The following is an 8,620-nucleotide window of genomic DNA, read 5'->3' on the forward strand; positions in this document are numbered from 1 at the left end:
GCAGTGAATTGATTAGAAATCCATACCACAATAACTTGCAGACACTCTGTATCTTGGGCTTTGGCTAGCAGAAGTGGTGCTCCAATCAGTCAGGGAACTCCATTAATACAACCCTAAGGATTTCTTCGGAGAAGGCAATGGCAAGCCACTCCAGTACTCTTGCCTGGAAAAGCCCATGGATGGAGGAGCCTGGTGGGCTGCAGTCCGTGGGGTCGCTAAGGGTCGGACACGACTGAGCGACTTCACTTTCACTTTTCACTTTCACACATTGGAGAAGGAAATGGCAACCCACTCCAGTGTTCTTGCCTGGAGAATCCCAGGGATGGGGGAGCCTGGTGGGCTTCCGTCTATGGGGTCACACAGAGTCGGACACAACTGAAGTGACTTAGCAGCAGCAGCAGCAAGGACTTCTTGGCCTATCCAGGCAGCACTGTTTGGAGGCAAGAGGATGCCCAGCTGCCAAGGTGAGAAGCCTAATAACAAAAGGCTAATAACACTTCCATCGTTTAAAGTGCCTATTTCAAAGCACATTACTCTACTGAGAAACAGAAGAGTTTCCACAGGTTCCCACTACATCTTCCCATCGACCTGCAGATGCGCCCGTGTACTCTTCCTTTCCTCCAGGTAGCATGGAAGAATCATCCCTGCCCTTATCTAAAGCCAAACTCTTCACTTGTGTAAGAGGTCCCTTCCCTCCTGCTTCCCCAAGGAGCGTCTTCCTGCATTTGTCTTGTTTCTCCCGCACAGTGAATCTCTTCTCTCTGCTGGATAATACCAGGAGGCCAGATACCTCTCACTTTTAGAGCCCTCCTCTTGATTCCATATCTCCTCCAGCTCTTGTCTCAAATCTCTTCTCCACTCAGAGATACTTAAGAGTTGTTTCCTGTTCCCTGGACCTTATTCTCTCCTTACCTTTCTTCTTCCCTCCCCTTCAGACACACTCTCATCAAAATCACCCACGCTCTCCATGTGGCTCAATCCTATGGTCCGCAGTCAGGCCCCACCTTATCAAGCCACCAGAGCGTCTGACAACATAGATCGCTTCCTCCTCCATTTGGCGCTGGAGACACCACTCTCTCTCCCAGTTCTCGGACCACCTCACTGCCTTTTCTCTCACAGTCTCCTTCACTGGTTCTTTCCACCTCCCCGGCCTCAAAATATCAAGGTCCCCAAGGTTAGGTCCCCAGATCGCTTCTGTTCTCTATCTACATTCACTCCCCTGGAGATCACAATTCGTTGCAAAGCTTTAAACATCATCTCTCCACGCTGACGACGCCCAAACATTTTTCTCCAACCCAGGCTCCTCCCGAGGCCAGACGTGAACATTCAGTTCCTTAACAGCTTCCCTTGGACGACAGTATCTTCCAGCATCACTGCAAAGCCATGCACGCGCCACGGTCTCAGTAAAGAACAACTCCCTTCTTCCAGGTGCTCTGGTCAGAAAGCTCAGTCATCCTGGATGCCCCTCTTTCCAACATATCAGCAAGTCCCAGACAGACAGCACCTTCTGCAAAACCAATGCTGCAGATTTCTCCCCATCACTTTCCCCACTGTCCTCCATCCAATGTATTACCTTCCTTCTCCCAGACAACTCCGCACTCCTCTCTGCTTCCACTCCGTGGTCCATTCCTTACATATCCAATCAGATTATGTCCCTTCTCCTCTTGAGACTACCCAGTGGCTCCCACCTCCCCACCACCTCCCTTATAATGAGCCCAAACTATCTACTGGGAGGTTATTGAAAGACATCAAATATAGCGCCTTGTGCTACACGGTAGGTTCTTATTGTTTATCTATTTTATATATAGTAGAGTGCATAGCCAGATGTTTTTTAACTTGCAAATCAAGAAAATGACTCTTAGCTACAATATACTTATCAAGGTCATTAATGTAAATTGCTCAGAGGGAGCAGAAATGACACTGTATTAATCCATCATTACTCAAAGTTAACAGACAGATGCTCACAGGCTGGGGGAAATCATAGGCAGCTGATGCCAATGCCAATTCTTTGGAGTTTTTACCACATTTGACTTGGCTACTTCCTAAGAGCATCCAGGTATATTACCCAAAGAGGTATGAACCAGTAAGACGGTACCAGATCCTTAGAGGAGGAAGGATTTTTGAAATGCTTGGTCTGGAGATGGTACACAGCAGCAATGAAGAACTCGGACTGTGTCTGAAATCTTCTGTGCCTTTACCAGCTAAAGAGGAGAATTGAAAACACTATGCACAGACTCCAAATATGACATCAGAGCAAACTGAGGAGACCTAAGGAGCCCAGGTCATCAAGCTTGGTCTCTGGGGAAAGTTCTATTTGTCACCCTGGTCACTTTGGTCACTCCAGGCTAACAGAACACCCGCCACACAGACTCCCCCTCCTTCCAAGGATTACAGATGTCCAGTCACAGGGCCTGGCCTCTCCGACTTCACAGCGTCTCCAATGATGCCAGAAGGATGCCAAGGCCATCTTGCTACCCTCTTGTCTGTGAAGATCCACCCTCCTCCTCAATGAACCTGGACTTGGAGGTTAGGCACTTTCTATTCTGAGAGTGTTGGTTTTTGGATATTAACTGCTTTGGGCCTTAGTTTATTCATCAAAAAAATGGGGCGGTGCTACCTATATTCAGAGGAGAAAAGAGACCGTGGTAAAAGCAGCTGTGATGGTGTCTAGTGCAAGGCAGGGCCTCACCCCAGGCTCACATCCCTTGTCCTCTGCTGCCCCAAAGGCAAATTATTTATTTAACTTTTTAAATAATTTAAACTATTTATTTAACAAATTCACTTATTTAACTTTTGGCTGTGCTGGGTCTTCGCTGCTGTGCAGGCTTTCTCCTGCTGCGGCAAGCAGGGGCTACTCTCTAGTTGAGGTACAAGGGCTTCTCACTGCGGTGGCTTCTCTTGTGGAGCATGGGTTCTAGGGTGCTCAGGCTCCTGGGTTCCAGAGCACAGGCTCAACAGTTGTGGCCCATGGGTTTAGTTGCTCCTAAATGTGGGATCTTCCCAGATCAGGGATCGAACCTGGGTCTCCTGCACTGGCAGATGGATTCTTTACCACTGAGCACCAGGGAAGCCCTGCCCCAAAGTTTAAAGTCCCCTTCTCCCAAACCCCACTGGCCTTAACATCACTGTCTAGAAACTTGCTCATGTGCCCCTCAGTTCTCTTCCCTCTGCATTAGTGGAAAGGGGTGAAGATGCATTACCTTGAGACCTCACATGCACAGGTATTCCAAGTAACCCGTGGTGATTCCCAAAGTGCCAGAGCCGCATATGCAGGTTTAGACCCACCATGGGACCTGAAGTTTTACATGCATCTTCACAAATCCAGTTTTGTCGATCAGAATATGAAGGGTGGAGAGGGTGAGGATGCAAGAGATGTTATTCTGCTCTGGAGTTAACATGAGCGAATCCTTGGAAATATATGACTTCTGTGTTCAGTGACATATGCTGCATGATGTCAGGAGCTGCTATTCAGAATGTGAAAAATATTCATAAAGTAGGAAAGGTTTATGGGCTTCTCTGGTGATTCAGATGGTAAAGAATCCACCTGCAATGCAGGAGATGGATTCGATCCCTGGGTTGGGAAGATCCCCTGGAGGAGGGCACGGCAACCCACTCTAGTATTCTTGCCTGGAGAATCCCTAAGGACAGAGGAGCCTGGTGGACTACAGTCCATGGGGTTGCAAAGAGTCGGACATGACTGAGTGACAAAGCATAGCATAGCACATAGGAAAGGTTTACTGTAGTAAAATGAATGGAGCAAGAAAAATAGTGATTCACTGGTTAAAAAATGGGCAAAGGACCTGAATAGACACTGTTCCAAAGAAGACATACAAATGGCCAAGTACATAGAAAGGTTCGTCATCAGGGAAATGCAAATCAAAATCACAATGAGAAATCACTGGACATATGTTAAAATGGTTATTGTCAATAGACGAGATTATGTGCTAGCAAGGATATGGAGAAAGAAAAGGGGACCTTTTTGTACTGTTGGTGGTAAAATGGTATGAAGTTTCCTCAAAAAATTAACAACAGAACCACCATATGATCCAGCAATTCCATTTCTGCATATATATGCAAAAGAAATCAGTATCTTGAAGAAATATGTGCACCTCCATGTTCACTGCAGCCTCATCTACAATAGCCAAGACAGGGAAACAACCAAGAGACCACAGGTGGATGACTGTATAAAGAAGATGTGGTATGTGTACTCAGTGGAATATTCTTCCACCTTAAAAAAGAAGGAAATTCAACATCTGCAACAATACGGATGAACCTAGAGGATATTATGCCAGGTGAAGTAAGTCAGACCAGAGAAAGACAAGTACTGTATGATCTCAGCTATATGTGGAAGTTTAAAAAGCTGAACTCATAGAAACAGAGAGTAGAATGGTGGTTGCCACGGCCTGATGGGTGGGGGAAATGGGGAGACACTGGTCAAAGTGCACAGGCTTCCGGTTATGAGTAAGTTCTAAGGATCTAATGTATAGCCTGGTGATTAGAGTGAACAATGCTGTACTGTATACTTGAAAGCTACCAAGAGAATAGACTTTATAAACATTCTTACCACACATGCAAAGGTAATTATGTCAGGTGATGGACAGGTTAACTAACCTTACTGTGGTAATCATTTTGCAAATATATATGGGTATCAAATTATCATGCTGAATACTATAAACTTGCACAATGTTATATGTAGATTATATCTCAATAAAGCCAGGGGATAAAAGAAAAACAGTGACCAAGTTCCCACTGACCAACTATTAACATGTGGCTGACCAGGAGGCAACATGAAGTTGTGGGTGTGTATGTGTGGCTAAGTTGCTTCAGTCATGGAAGTAGCTATAGTTAGTTTGATGTTGTGTGTTATATTTAAACATATCTAAAGAAGTATGCACTTCTATATTTATGACTCATTTTTTGAGGATGGATCACTTGCACGAATTAAATTTATTTCTTAAATCAAAAACCACAATTTGCTACCTTTTTCTTCCCTAGTAACAGGAGGGTGAAGAAGGACAGCATGACCTATCAGGGAGCTGCCTCTTGCAGAGGTTCCTGGGCCCTGAGATGTGAAAGGCGTGGAGAAGGAAAAACAGGCGTCAGGCCCCAGTGCTTCCAGAGAATCTGCCAAACCCTCAGGAGCAAGACCATTTGCCCAGATCCTAAAGCAAGCAAGGCTGGTCTGTGCGAAGCCTCAGAGCTCATTCCTGAAAACCCCCGGAAGACATGGACGCCTGGAAGTGGTTGTTGATGTCTGGCTAACATGGGGAATGCCATCAGAGAGCAGTCTTGTCCCTGACACCGGGGAGATGCCCCCGTGACTCCAGAAAGCCATAGGAAGATGTCATCCTCCCCCAGGGGCACCTGGGACAGCAGACCACTGAGGGTTGGTGTCATTAGTTCTCGTATGTTCCTTAGGGCCTCTGGGCCACACTAGCCAAGTGACCGTGAGTTCATCTCTGAAGGTGACTCGGAATCGGCTGCCCCGTGAGTGAAACGGTAACAGAGCAGTGTGGTGGTTTAGCGGGTGGGTTAAAGTCTCAGCTCTGCCACATACTAGCTGCAAAACTTGAAGCAATTCATTGTACCTTTCTGTGCCTTGGTTTTCTCGGGTGTAAAATAAACATAACACTAGTACTTAGGGTTTCTGCTATTAACAGCTAAGGGGGTCACAGGAGCAGATGCCAAGACGGGGAGGAACTGGATATGACAGCTACGTGTCAGAGGAAATGGCTATAAGGGAGGTGGGGGAGCCAGGGGGCTGAGAGAGCCTTCAGACCACCGTGTAGTGTGTCCCCTCGGCTGGAGAGAGGAAACGACAATTTTGGCGAGGGCACTGGGGTGTTGTGGCGCCAAAGTCATTGTCAGAGGAGCCCCACCTCTGCCGAAGGTGGGCCTGCCTGATGTCCACGCAACATTCATCACCTGAGCGGGCAGCCGCCTCGGAGCACGGCGGTCAATTACACCCCCGCAGTTGGAGGTTTCAGGGTACCTTCTCATGCCACAGTCTCTGTCGTAAGACTTTAAGAATGTGCTCGATTCTGGTGGGAGTGCTTCTAATAGACCTGGGTTGAGCCTCCACAAACGCCCCCAGTTTCCCACCCTCTGGGACCACTTTCCTTCTCCCCACTCTCCAGGCTCCGTCTACTTGAACGGCCCTCCCGGTTTTATTCTTTTTCCCTACTCTTCCTTTCCCTTTTCTCTTTCCAGTTCTGCCCTCCAGCCACAAGCCCAGCCAGAAAAGCTGCAGAGGTAAGGGGGAGAGGCACGGCAGGAAGGGCTTGGAGGGTCCTAATGTGAGGAGGAGAGCCTTGGACCAGCTGCTCCATGCCCCCTCCTCCCCAGGCTGGACCTCTGGTGCAATGTGGTCCACGCAGGAGGCTGCCCCCCAAATAGTGGCCATATACTGTCCCCACCCACAGGACTTGTGCCTGGCTTGTGTCACAGGGAGACTTTGCCAGTCAGCATCCTGCCTACACCTGCCAGCCAAGAAGCAGGGGGAGCTGGGCGCCCTCACTCCCCTCCCGGCATGATGGAGATCTATTTTAGTTCCCACTGCCTGTTAGTCATCAGTGCGGTGGAGGGACATCAATCTCCACTGTCAGGGGGAAGCTGAGGAAACTAATACTTCTCCTTTGGGGTGTGAGTTGCAAAACCCTTCCTCAATCCCCAGAATTATAAATTCTGTATTTATTTTCACAGCTATGAGCAAAATCCAAATAGCGTCTTTCTAAAACTGAACAAAAGATGCCATGACTTATCCTGAAAGCAGCCCAAGGCCCTGGGAGGAGAGGCTAAGAGAGGCTACTCCAGCAGGGGCCCCTCTCTGCTTGAAGGGAGAAGAGAGGTGCCACGAGGCTTTCGCTCTGCAGGATGGGCTGACTTCCTCTCTGTGCTTCTCATTTCAGGAACCGGCCGAGGTAGAGCAGTCTGGGAAACATTCACACCCCAAAGAGTGGCATGCTCCCATCAAGGGGACTGCCAGCATCATAGTACAAGTAGACTGAAGGAGAGGAACTGCCATCGCGTGTGTGTCTGCTGCACCGAGGCACTGAGCCAGGGGAGGGTGGCAAGGCTGTCTGCAGCCCTCCACACCACTGGCCTGACCGGCACTCACCACAAAGCAGCCCTTAAAGTCTGAGAGATCACTCACAGTGTCCGTCTGAGTCACAGTCACACCACTGTGCTGGCTGTTACCTGCAAAAGGCCTTACAGGGTTTGAGACACAACTTCAGGCTGACAAAGTCAAGTGCATGATCTTTCCCAAGCTCGCTTCCCTCCTTCCCTGAGAGGATCTGTGACTGGTTCCTGCCCCGGGGAGTCTTCCTAGCTGAGCTGATGTGAAATTCACTATGGGTGCCTCTTCTGCTACCCGTGGAGAAAGGTGAGAGAGTCTGGCTGAGAGGTGCACAGGCCCTCAGGTTTTCACAAGGAGGAGGACGTTCAGACACATACCCACAATGGGATGGTTGGCCTCCCGGAACTTGCAGGCTGATCCGCCTGCCACCTAGAACTTACCTAGATGGAATCTCACCATATTCTTTATAAAGGAGCTTCCATTTTGTGGACTGAGGTTGGTTCCCCTGTAGACGCCACCCCTAGAACGGCCCGGTCATAAGGGTAACCCCATGGTTAACCTCCTGTTTGCTCTGCTGAGGGTATTAAAGGTTCACATGCACACGGACCAGTCCCTCCTCAAAGCTAAACCCCCGGCCAGCTGCCTTTTGCCATAACTCTTTTGCAAAGGCCATGTCTGAAAGACCATACTATGTAATAGTGACAAGGGGGAGCTCCAGAGGGTCATAGCCCAGTGCAAATATCACCTCTTTCACCTACCAGCTGTTAGATCTGGGGCAAGCTCTCAACACTTTTAGATTCAATTTATTCCCCTATAAAGTGAGTGTGACAATAATAGTTCACCTCATAATTAACTGAATGACATGAATGCATTAAATTAAAGAAACTAATATGCATTCATAGCTGTAAAGTTCTTAGATCTGGACCCGTCACGTAACTGGGGCCCATGAATATTCATTGTGGTGGAGGTGGTGGTGATCATTATTGGCTGCATCCCACGAGCAGAAGGGCTTCCCAGGTGACGCTAGTCATAAAGAACCCACCTGCCAATGAAGGAGACATAAGAGACTCGAGTTTGATCCCTGGGTCGGGAAAATTCCCTGAAGAAGGGAACGGCAACCCACTCCAGTATTCTTGCCTGGAAAATCCCATGGACAGAGGAGCCTGGCGGGCTATAGTCCATAGGGTTGCAGAGACACGACTGAACAACTTAGCACCCACACAAGAGCAGAAAATGGCCAGGCTGGGAAATGAACACAGAACCATGTTACTACTCAGCCACCCTCTTTCCAGGAGGTTGCTTTTAATTTGAGAACTTCCATCCTTTAAAGTAAAAAGAGGGTACTTTTCTCTCTTGAGTTATTAGCAAGTAACTGGATGTTTTAAAGCTATGACAGCCTTCTCTTTCAACCTGCTGGTTAGTGTTGTTTGGGCTTTACCCAGGTTGAAAACTCCCAGCTGTCCCTGTCTCAGACAAGAATTGTTGTTCTATCTACAGAAATAGGAAGAAAATGTCAGAGGAACTCTGGGGAAATGCACTTCA

At 48.2% G+C, this 8,620-nt stretch overlaps 1 long non-coding RNA gene across 2 annotated transcripts in view; it reads right to left on the reverse strand.

Moving 5' to 3' along the window:
• The window catches only part of LOC129548132 (uncharacterized), a 111,465-nt gene that overhangs the window by 34,109 nt on the left and 68,736 nt on the right, over positions 1 to 8,620 (reverse strand). The window lies entirely within an intron of this gene.

This window comes from Moschus berezovskii, chromosome 24 (assembly GCF_049115385.1).
Source record: "Moschus berezovskii isolate FMDL1 chromosome 24, NW_MosBer_1.0, whole genome shotgun sequence".
Taxonomy (NCBI): Eukaryota; Metazoa; Chordata; class Mammalia; order Artiodactyla; family Moschidae; genus Moschus; species Moschus berezovskii.